Below are 12768 nucleotides of genomic sequence, written 5' to 3' on the forward strand. Positions count from 1 at the left end.
TCTTCCACTGTAAATTTGTGGGTTCTCTTACTCCAAAATCCATTCAGAATTGTAATTTGGTGTTGATCTGAGGGATATTAGGGAGAGTTCAGATAAAAACATGTCTCCTCTTCACCATCTTGGCTCTTTCTGTGTTTTTTTATCTTGAAACCATCATACATATATCATGTATATAGATTTTTGAAATTGAATTGGATTGAATCAAAATTTCAATGAGATTTATGTGTTACCAACAAATGATTCAAACCATAGATTAATAATTTCCATAATTCACCAAACATAGTTGCCTGAATTGTAATATAATATGAACAAATATACACATTATAACATAAAAACAAAAGAATACATCCTACTCATTGGCTTTCAAAATTATATTGCTCTCATTCCCTATCTCTTTTCCTCTTTGCTTACATTCTTTCACAATTTGCAATAGCCTCTTGTAGATGTGGATGTTTCATGAGTGTGGAAGGCTTCATGGATAAGTACTGTAATATCTTTCTCTTGTTAACTCAAACTCTTCTTTGGCCATCTACAATTAAGCTGTAAAGTCTTCCCTTAAACATTCCCCTAAAAATAGTCTATTGCATTTGGTACTAGCCAGCTTATTTAATTATTTGGTCAATTAGCTTTACTTTAACAATTACATATATATATATATATATTATATATATATATATATATTATATATATATATATATATATATATACATATATATATATATATATATATATATATATAATATATATGTATATATATATATATATATATATATATACATATATATATACATGTATATATATATATATATTTAACAATATATTGATTTATGATTCTGATTGAAGACAAGGAGATAAATTAAATCTAGGCATGGATATCTATTATCTGACAGAATATCACATAAGTTTATTTTAAGAGCATGAAGAACAATTGAGTGAATTACAAAATTATAGTAAATTAAATGTATGCATGTTTCAATAAATTGTTGTGAGTTTTAATGTCTATTTTCATCTGTAAGACTTAGAAAAATGGCAATCAGCATATGTGTAAAGCAGGAGGAGAAATGTAATCCACTTTCTAATAATTATTGTTCTTGGATTAATATAAAACGGAAAAAAAAGGGGGAAAAGTCTTCATTTCAAGACAAATAGAAATATTTTTCTTCTATCAAAGATTTCCTTTACAATAAAATGACTTCAGCTATTCAGGTAGTTTATTTCCCCTATTTTGCTGAAGTTTGGTTCTCCCTGGTACACTTGTCCAGTTTAACTTTCAGAAGTCCTTTTTATATCCTGCAGCAGTAGTGGTATTACCTGGAAATGGAAGTGGCAATATCGATGTGTGAAAACTTGTTTGACTTCAGGCTCAACAATCACTCTGAATCACTTGGGAACATAAAATTTTACTTTTCACTCCTGCTAGGCTTTACATTTTCCGTGTCATATCTTCTCTAGTAGTCATATTAGTAAGCAAAAGGCACTGACTGAAGGGGAAAGAGGATGAATTTCTTACAAGACTCCCAAAAGAGAGTTCCTTGATTCTTCAATCTTGAAGGAAGAGCTAAAATCAAGGGTACTTATTACTTTTGCAATACTGACTTCTGATTTATGTACTTTGATGCTTGCCTTTAATAATTTTTTTTCCCCTCAAAACTAGAGTCAGCAGAGAGGAAGATTGAATTTTTGAAAAATGCGGAAATTTAGCCCAAAGAACAATGTAGATACCTCCTACTTTTCAAAGAAGTGTATTGGGATTTGTTATCTTTTTTAAAATGACAGTAGCATGAGATCTTTCAATATTCTGTATTCCTTCGTTTTAGATGAATGAAAACAAATAAAACCTTTTAATTTTGTTCTAATAAAATTCAATCAAACTAGCAATAGTGATCAAGGTTTGGATTAAATTTTATTTCTAAAAGGAAGAAAACATTGATTAATTAGACTTAGTTTCACCTCTCAAAAGTTATTTTCTTGCTTGCACACCCACAGTTTCTTTCTACATCCATAAATGCAAAGAATCCAAAATTATTGCCTTTAATTAAAAATGGATTAATTTATTTTCTTTTCTAAATTAAGTATTTTTCTCTATCCTCCAAAAAAATTAAGCTAATTTTCAGGACTTCTTTAAGAATCTTAATTTACAAATGATGTCTAATCATTTCTCAAGCTTCAAGCCCAGTACATCTCTTTTTCAATTCTAGGCATATTTTTGTTGGCTATCTGTAGCGCTCACAGTTGTGAATTTAAATATACAGGTTAACATTGCTGCATCTGCCAGTAGTCCTGCCCTCAAGGAGCTTGTTCCCAAATGGGGAGACAAAGTATATATGCAAAAGGACTGTTCAGTGGGATCTCAACAATTAAAGCATTCACACTCTGCTCTGCCTAATTCCAATCCAAGTCAGGAATTTCTGAGACCATTTCTAGAAGTACATATGTAACAGAAGGTCCCTGTCCTAATTAAAAGTATGCACAAAGTCTCCATCTACTAAGCAAGTGAAGAAAAAAAAAACTTTAAAAGTAATTCTTGAATCATTACTTGGAGAGTGCATAAAAAGTCCCCAATGGAGAAACTCAATTGTCAAAGATTTGCTGTAAGTCTTCCTGTGGAGAAAGGGTGGACCACTTTCGTAAGTAAATGGCATACATTCCCCACAAAAGTCATTTGACTGTAAATCCACAGTTTCCCTATTACTTTTACTCTGTGTGTGTGTGTTTTCTAACTCTTGGGGGATAAAGGACCAAGCCGTGATCTGCTGTATGTTGAAAGGTTAGAATAGCTAGTTACTTTGTGCAGGGATGGAAGGGGAGAGTCTGGAAGTAATTACCTCTAAGTATCCATGTGCTTAATCTAGCACTGCCCTGGATGAAACTAGAAGCCCAAATGTAAGGGAGGAACTCTATGTGAGACATACTAACCTGAAACAGAAAGTGAATTCAGTGATGGGAAGAATGTCTAAAGCTAGCCATTTATTTGATCTCATTGTCCCTAATGATTAATGTATAGAGGAATGTGACCTAATTTCTAAGAGACATTTTTGTAATTTGGTTTCTGCTGTCTCCACCAAAATTCAACTCAATCTCATCATCAGCCCATTCCTTCAGAGGCTGCTTTGAATGATAAGGAGCCAGTTTCTGAATGAGGAATTAGAACAGGGGAAAAAAAAAAAAAAAACTTCTATCACCCCATAGTCGTAATAGATATAATTAATAATGTTATATAAATGAAATAATTTTTTTCTCTCACCATAGTTATGAGTATATTTCAAAAATTAGGAAACTTTTTTGCATGTTTAGAAAATTGAAAACATGGGATAAATCAAATCTTCCTACCCCAAAATAACAAATTCTCCCAGCACATAGAAGCTACACTTTTCCTTTGAATTTACTAAGAAATCAAAGAGTTAAAATACTAGGAAGACAATTGTTGGAATCCTTACAAACTGCTAACTAATTAGAGTTGATCTAATCTTACAAGAAGATGTTTTGGGCAGAACCTGAAACAAGGTACTAAGTAGAACTAATTAATACAAGGCTTGTATTCACACCTTTACTCATCGGAGTTCACAAGTACGCCAGCTTCACAAAGTAAACTTTGTAATTTTGGGAATTCACACCTCCCTTAAAGCTCTTAGGACCAGAGAGCACTATGGGAGAAAACCCATAATCCCTCTCTCTCGTATCCCACAATTCCTCCCTCTTGTATAAAAGAAACAGACACAGAGCACTTTGAGAGATTTCACCGGAATGACATGAAGAGTGGAGCTGGCTGGAGGCTGAAGAAAGCAGAGGCAGAGGCTGAAGGACAGAACCTTTGGATTTGGCGACATTCGGAGAGAGTCTTGGAACCAAGCAGAGAGATAGGCCTCTAAGCTAACCGGGCTATATTGGAGATAATAAAAGATCTGAACTTTTATCACCTGGCTGCGTTTTGAGAAGAAAAAACTCACCACAGATAATAACCAACACTGACAAAAGACATTGAGGCAACAATCACTGATAACTAATATAGAGGAGAAATACACAAATAGAGACCAGACTATAGCATTACAAGAATATCCCTGCCCTTTAGGGCAACCCTAAGTCTAAGAGGGAGTTGAAACCCTTTATATTCTGGGAAACTGTTTTGATAGCATCAGAGAAAATTTTTGGAATCCACTTGTGGACTCTGTCCATCCTCCATTCTATGAAGAATTGCTAACTCAAGGTTCAACCTAGGGAAACATAACCTCCAGGGATCTGTTCCTGACTTACTCACAAATTCCTGAGGAACCACACCCTGAATCACAAATTCTACTAAACACATTGATTTACTGTCATAACTGGAACTCACTTCTTCTTGCTATGATTTTCCCTTCCTCTTGTCTTCATATAACTACTTCACTTTTACCTTCATTGTTATAGCCCAAAACTTCTGAAGTGATGAGACATTTCTTAGTGGAAGCATGGGAGGACATCCCACACTAAGTAAAAATTAAAAAGAAAGACCTACTGCTTTCATCACTAAAGTGAAGCTGCTGTCATCTTGTCAGGAAAATAGAAACTGGCAAGACAGCAGCAGGCTTCTATCAAAACCAATGATTTCCTTGCTCGTTTGTGAAACTATTTCTCTCTGCGTGGCAGCTTAGTGAAATCAAACATGGTAAAAACAGGAAAGCCAGAAGATGGGGGATAAATATTTTCTTGCAACAGCACAATTCATAAAGGATATCTTGTTAGAAAAGGAACATTTCTAATGTGAATTTGTTGATGGAGTACCCACATGGATGAAATTAAAGATGTCAGAAGTACTGAAATAAGTAGCATGAAATAAGCCTCAAGTAATATTAAATCACTGATAATTTTCAAACTGGTTTCCTGGTACTTTATTGCTAGAGGGTATGAATTTTATTTTTCTGAGTTTGAGAATTCAAAATGGTCTCATCCATGACTTGAGAGAAATCCAGTTCCTAGCCATAACTATATAAATTTCAATAACTGATATTTCATTGGGTTTATGTAGAAGACTTTGGAAGCATTGTACAACTCTATGTGTGCTTTTCCTTGGAAATGTGTCTTTGTCAGAGAATGATTTACCTGATTTCTTTCTATCTGTAGAAAGTAGGAAGAATGTAGCAGAAATTATGATTTTTATTAAATAATTGGGAGAGCATCACTGATGAATGTATTTATGTTCCAGGCTTTTGCTTGAAATATATCAAAATTAAATTCGTTATTCTCTACTCTTTTTTCTACTTTCATATTACTTTAGTTTCAGGGAATTGACATACTTTTAAATCACAGGCTTTTTACTTCAACATTTTCTAAGAGTTTTCAATCTTCATATATAGACATCTGTCAAATCTTGTCAATTAAAGGAATAAACTACTGCTCTGAAATTTGAGTTAAAGCAAGTGATGCCACCTAAATCAAAAAGACAAAAATTAGCTGTTCAACATAGTAATAAACAAGTTAGCTTAAAATGAGCAGAATATTAGGGACAATGTAATAAGGGCAAAATAGTCTTAAAAATAACTGCAAGTAGGATAGGAAAGATTAATCTCTTTGGGTATAGAGGACTAGAGAAATAGTGGAGGAATGACAACTTGAACTGTGTTTGAAAGAAGAGGATTTCTTTTTTTTTCATTTTTATGTAAATACTTTTGTATTTTTTTATTCTGAACTCAAAAAATAAAACAAGCATTTTCAAGTTAAAGTGAAATTAAGAAATTGCTCATGAAACTGCAAATCTATTAGGTAGAGTTTGCTTTTCCTTTTAAATATATAAAACAATTATTTTTAAAGGAATGAAGAATATTTAAATAAATTTGTAATGAAGGGATATAAGACATGGTTAAATGATATTCTGGATGAATTTAGAGATTCCGGGGGACATGGAAAGTTAGTATACTTTCATTTTGACTGGAATAAAAAGTCAATTTTTTTTGAAATGACTTAATAAAATGACATGAAATCGTAGAGAGCCTTAAATATAAAGACAAGGATAGTTTATAGAACAGGTATAGGAAGACTCTAAATTGTTGTAAGAAATGAGGTAACATTGGTTTTGATTTTGAATGCTACATCCTTTCTCACCCTTACTATATTTTGCATGATGTTGAACAGATTTATACTTGATAAGAAGAACCAAAATTAACAATATCATCTTATTGAAAGCAGTTTTATTTCCAATGGATGGGATACTGTACAATATACAAGATGAATTAGGTATGAGACCAATAATTTGCACCTACAGGATTAGAGTATTATAAATCTAGAGATAGAAATGTTTTCAGCCTTTATAGTGCAATCCCCTAAATTTTCAGATTGGAATGGGATTCTAAAAATTTAAATGATTGGGAAAATGCCCCAAGGGCTATAAAACTGTTCATACCCTTTGGCCCAGCAATGCCATTACTAGATCTGTATCCCAAGGAAACCATAAAGGAGAGAAAAGGATCCACACATGCCACTACACACCTGTCAGATTGGCTAGAATGACAGGGAAAGATAATGTGGAATGTTGGAGGGAATGTGGAAAAACAGGGACACTGATACATTGTTGGTGGAATTGTGAACACATCCAGCCATTCTGGAGAGCAATTTGGAACTATGCTCAAAAAATTATCAAACTGTGCATACCCTTTGATCCAGCAGTGTTTCTACTGGGCTTATACCCCAAAGAGATACTAAAGAAAGGAAAGGGACCTGTATGTGCCAAAATGTTTGTGGCAGCCCTGTTTGTAGTGGCTAGAAGCTGGAAAATGAAAGGATGTCCATCAATTGGAGAATGGTTGAGTAAATTGTGGTATATGAATGTTATGGAATATTATTGTTCTGTAAGGAATGACCAGCAGGATGAATACAGAGAGGACTGGTGAGACTTACATGAACTGATGTTGATTGAAATGAGCAGGACCAGGAGATCATTATATACCTCAACAATGATACTGTTTGAGGATGTATTCTGATGGAAGTGGATCTCTTCGATAAAGAGAGCCTTAATTGATCAAAGATGGACAGAAGCAGCTACACCCAGAGAAAGAACACTGGGAAATGAATATAAACTGCTTGCATTTTTGTTTTTCTTCCCGGGTTATTTATACCTTCTGAATTCAATTCTCCCTGTGCAACAAGAAAACTGTTCGGTTCTGCACACATATATTGTATCCAGGATATACTGTAACCTATTCAACATGTAAAGGACTGCTTGCCATCTGGGGGAAGGGGTGGAGGGAGGGAGGGGAAAAATCAGAACAGAAGTGAATGCAAGGGATAATGCTGTAAAAAATTACCCTGGCATGTGTTCTATCAGTAAAAAGATATTAAAATTAAAAAAAAGAGAGAGAATAGCAAAGTCATCAACAAAAAAAATAAATAAATAAATAAAATAAAGTTAGTTATCTGAAAAAAAAAAAAAAAAAGAAAAGAAAAGCATCGAGATGTTGGAATCCTTACTAACTGCTAACTAATTAGAGTTGATCTAATCTTACAAGAAGATGTTTTGGCCAGAACCTGAAACTAGGTACTAAGTAGAACTAATCAATACAAGGCTTGTGGAGTTCAATGAGTTCATACCTCCCTTGAAGCTCTTTGGGCCAAAGAGCACTATGGGAGAAAACCCATAATCCCTCTCTCTGGAAGGAGCATAAATAGGCCAATGGGCCAGTCGAAGGAGTGCCAGAGAGAGGAAGACTCTACAAGTCGAGATTTCACCGGAATGACATGAAGACTGGAGCTGGGGAGGCTGAAGAAAGCAGAGGCAGAGGCTGAAGGACCAGACCTTTGGATTTAAAGACATTTGGAGAGAGCTCTTGGAACCAAGCAGAGAAAAAAGTTGTTGGATATATGTGGATTTGTGTATGTGACAATTAAATGGTAAAGCCATATGAGAATTTGAAGAGAATTTATTGTAAAATAATTGAAAGTAAGTCATTAGTTATGATTTAAAAATTATAATTCTCTTAAATTGTAACTTCAAGTCAATAATGACAGAATAACTAAAAGAAAGGAAAAAAAATGAATAGTTGGATGACAGAAAACAATTATAAAGTTCTTAGTAAGAACTAAAATTTATGGATACAAATAAAAACAAACAAACAAAAAATAAGACAAAGCCTTCTTTCAAGAAACATTATAAGGAGGAATATTTTATTAGCACAGGGATAGAGGAATGGCAACTAGAGACAGAGAATATGCTCGTACCCTTTCAAATAGCAATGGGACTATAGATTTGGTTACAGTTGCAAAATTGGAAAGTGGGAATACCTATACTTAATGTATTTCCCATATTTGTAGAGCAATAATGAAGCCAACTAATCTATGACTTATAGTCTCATAGGATTATAGATTTAGAATTGAAATCAAATGATCATAAATATAGAGCTAGAAGGAAGCACAGAGACATCAAATACAAGCCTCTCATTTAATGGATAAGAAAAAAAGATCTAAAATTAGAATGACCTTTTTAGAGAACTTTTCTAATTATTCTAGTTATTAATTCTACTCCTTATCCTCCAAAATTTGTGTCCATAACCATCCCTTCTCTTCCCCCATGTAAGAAAAATTTAATAAATAGATGCTGATTAATTTAAAATAATAGAGAAATCATAAGGCTTTGTGTTAGATACATAGGGATTAAATTACTAGTAGCAGAGATGAGTCCGAAATTAAGAATTTCATAACTGCAAGACTGGTCGTATATCTACCATTACACACAAACAATTCATCTGTTAAAAAAGAAAGAAAGATACTAAAATTAATTTCTTCCTTTGTCTTTTGTTCATTTTAATAAGGTTATATTTTCAGCTTATAAAGCCAGATTTCCTTACCTTCCCAGTTTACAGATTTTTTTTTTAATGAGAAAATATCAGTGATCCCAAGAACAGTTAGCATTCAAATGTTTTGTATTTGTACATAGTTCTAAAAAAAATATTTATTTTATCTTCTTTTAGGGATTAATTATAAAACATGTCTTTTATTAATCATGAAAACATTTCATGTCTCAGAAATTATTTGATGACTTTCAAGGACTCTGGCACTTCAAAAAGAAAAGAACTGTGATAAAGGTATCCATCTTAGGCTCATATAACTCTTGATATTTGAAAGGGACTTTATAATCCTACTGACAATTCCTCAGGAAAATGTTGCCTGCACTTTATAGAAGAAACAAAAAAGTGAGTGGAAAAAAAACAAGATTGTATGATTTGGAGAGCTCTAAAACTGTTTTCAGTACCTGAGATATGACCCCACTTCTGCTACTAACTGGCTATATGATGTTTGAAATGAAATTAAAGGATAATGATGCTTTATATGTATATATTTCTTTGAAGAGAGTAACTTGGCTAAGTGATCTTTGAGGTTTTATACAACTCTCTGCAGCCCCACACTCTCCTCAGGAGTATTGGTGGTCCACTCAAGGACAGGCTAGTAATAATTCAGAGATTCATGAAGATTGATTCCTCATTGGTTGAAAGACATAGGTATATATTTTCTTCTTTACTACTAATGTGCTATCTACAATTCTGTGATTCTATTACTATAGAACAGAGTAGCTTTTTGTATTAGTTAGAGTGGACTTAGAAAACTCTGCATTTGAGAAAAAACTTCTTTTGATTTACACTATCTGTGTTACCCTCAGCAGTCATTTATAACCTTTTATGATGAAAGCCACCCTCCAACACTACAAATTTCAGAGTATAGAGATTTGCAGTATTCTCACTGGTAGTTCCCTATGTCAGTTAAATCATAGGTTCCCTTCCATACCCTTCACTTCCCTCCTCACACCATGCTTAACACCCTGTATCATCATAGGCTTCATATTCCCAATTTCAATAGATTTCTTCCAGCTCTACAAATTATTTCCCCCCGAATTTGTATGTAGTTTTATTCCTTACACCCCTTCCCTATTATATCATTTAAGCTAATAGGGATTTGTTTTTTTGGTATATGTTTTCCCCCACATATTCTCAATCAATATTCTTTCTGTCTTTGCCCTCTTCCCCAAAAAAATAAAAATTAAATTGGAAGAGAAGGTGTATAGAGGAGATAACATTTACCACACAAGACCAAGAAGCTTTATTCAATTATGTTTTCACTGAATCAACTAATTCAATAAAGTATTCAATGTAGAAGAAAAAAAAATCATGCCTAAATAAAGTTGTGTGTGTATGTATAATATTACTCTCCTAGTTTAGTGTTGAGATGGTGCATGATGTAATGAATAGAAAGTTGACATTGAAGACAGAAAGATCTAAATGAAGAAAAGAAGTTATAACCAAACAAACAAAAAAAGAGCATTACAAAATGTAAAGTGGATAATTTGATTATATTACATTTTAAAGAAAAACTTTGGCACAAATTAAACCAATGCAATTAAAATTAGAAGTGAAACAGAAAGACAGAAAACAATATTTACAGCAAGAACTTCAGATAAAGGTCTCATTTCTCAAACATATATGGTGAATTCTGGAGAGCAATTTGGAACTATGCTCAAAAAGTTATCAAACTGTGCATACCCTTTGATTCAGCAGTGTTTCTATTGGGCTTATACCCCAAAGAGATACTAAAGAAGGGAAAGGGACCTGTATGTGCCAAAATGTTTGTGGCAGCCCTGTTTGTAGTGGCTAGAAACTGGAAAATGAATGGATGCCCATCAATTGGAGAATGGTTGAGTAAATTGTGGTATATGAACATGATGGAATATAATTGTTCTGTAAGAAATGACCAGCAGGATGAATACAGAGAGGACTGGCAAGACTTACATGAACTGATGCTAAGTGAAATGAGCAGAACCAGGAGATCATTATATACCTCAACAATGATATTGTTTGAGGATGTATTCTGATGGAAGTGGATTTCTTTTACAAAGAGATCTAACTCAGTTTCAGTTGATAAATGATGGACAGAAGCAGCTAAGACCCAAAAGAAGGACACTGGGAAATGAATATAAACTGCTTGCATTTTTGTTTTTCTTCCCGGGTGATTTCTACATTCTGAATCCAATTCTCCCTGTGCAACAAGAAAACTGTTTGGTTCTGCACACATATATTGTAACTAGGATATACTGTAACCTATTTAACATGTATAGGACTGTTTGCCATCTGGGGGAGGGGGTGGAGGGAGGGAAGGGAAAAATCAGAACAGAAGAGAGTACAAGGGATAATGTTGTAAAAAAAAAAATTACCCTGGCATGGGTTCTGTCAATAAAAAGTTATTTAAAAAAAGATATATGGTGAACTGAGTTAAATTTATAATAACATATATATTCCCCAATTGATAAATCATCAAAATATATGAACAGATGGTTTCTGATTAAAGAAATCAGAGAATCTGTAGGCATATGAAGAATGGCTTTAAATCACTTCTGATTAGAGAAATGCAAATTAAAATTACTTTGAAGTACCACCTCACATCTAAAAGGTTGACTGATAGGAGAGAAAAGGAAAATGATAAATGTTGGAGGGGATGTTGAAAAGTTAGGACATTAATGTATTGTTGGTGGATTTATAAACTGATCCAAGAACTCTGGAGAGAAATTCGGAAGTATGTCCAAATGGCTACCCAACTGTGCATATTCTCTAATCCAACAATACCACCACTGTGTCTATATTACATAGAACTTTTTTTTTTAAAGGAAAAAGGTTCTACTTTATCACATTTCTTTGTGATGGCAAAGAATTGGGATTTGAGGGAATGGCCTCAATTGCAGAATGGCTGAACAAGTTTGTGATATATGAATGCAATGGAACACAACTCTGTTATAAGAAACTATCAAGCAGTTAGATTTCAGAAAAATCTGGAAAGACTTTACATGGATTGATGCAATTGAAGTGAGCAAAAGCAGTAGGACACTATATATAGTAATAGTCACATTGTAGGATGATCAATTATGAATGACAACTTTCTCAGTAATATGATGACCCAAGACAACTACAAAAAGATTCATGGGAGAAAATGTTATTCACATGCAGAGAAGAAATTGATAGAATCTTTTACAACAGAACTAATATGAGAATATGTATTACATGATTGCACACATATAATCCATACCAAATTGCTTACTGCCTTAGAGGGGGAAGGTGAGGGAGGAAGGTAGAAAATTTAGAAGTCTAAATATTTAAATGAATATAATTTACATAGACTGATTTGCAAAATTATATGTAATTTCTATAAATAAAATACTATTGTTCCTGTTTTGTTTTTAAACAGAAAGATCTGACACATTTGACATATACTATCCAAATGACTATGAGCAAAAGGATTATTTAACTCATCAATGCTATAAGCAGCTCTCAAAGGCTCTAAGGTAAAATCCTGATTTGTATCAGTAGGGTTGCTTTGCACAGAGAGAATTCCTTGCATTGATAAAAAAAAAATCACAGGCTTATACATAAAAACACAAAACACAGATTATAAAATATATATATATATATATATATGTATATTTAATAGAAATATAAATGGGTCTAAATTAATATTTAGTAAATATGATACAAAATTATTAGAAATTTTTTTCTTTAGATTCTAACTATACATTTTATAATGATTAATTTCCAGGAAAATATCACTAAATCATTAAGTTTTTTAAAAGCTTTCAATCAATGATAGTTTTGTAAAAATTAATTTGTCTTGTATATATAATAATAGACTTTTGGCATAGTGGAAAGAGCCCTGAATTGTTAGATAGTTGGGTTCTAATGCAGATTTTTTGATCTTATACAAATCACATGGTTTGTAGATTTCATCTGTAAAACAATAAAAAGCAGGACTACTAAGCCTAGCAGAGTGACA

The sequence above is a fragment of the Antechinus flavipes genome, chromosome 6 (genome assembly GCF_016432865.1).
Source record: "Antechinus flavipes isolate AdamAnt ecotype Samford, QLD, Australia chromosome 6, AdamAnt_v2, whole genome shotgun sequence".
In the NCBI taxonomy this organism is placed as follows: Eukaryota; Metazoa; Chordata; class Mammalia; order Dasyuromorphia; family Dasyuridae; genus Antechinus; species Antechinus flavipes.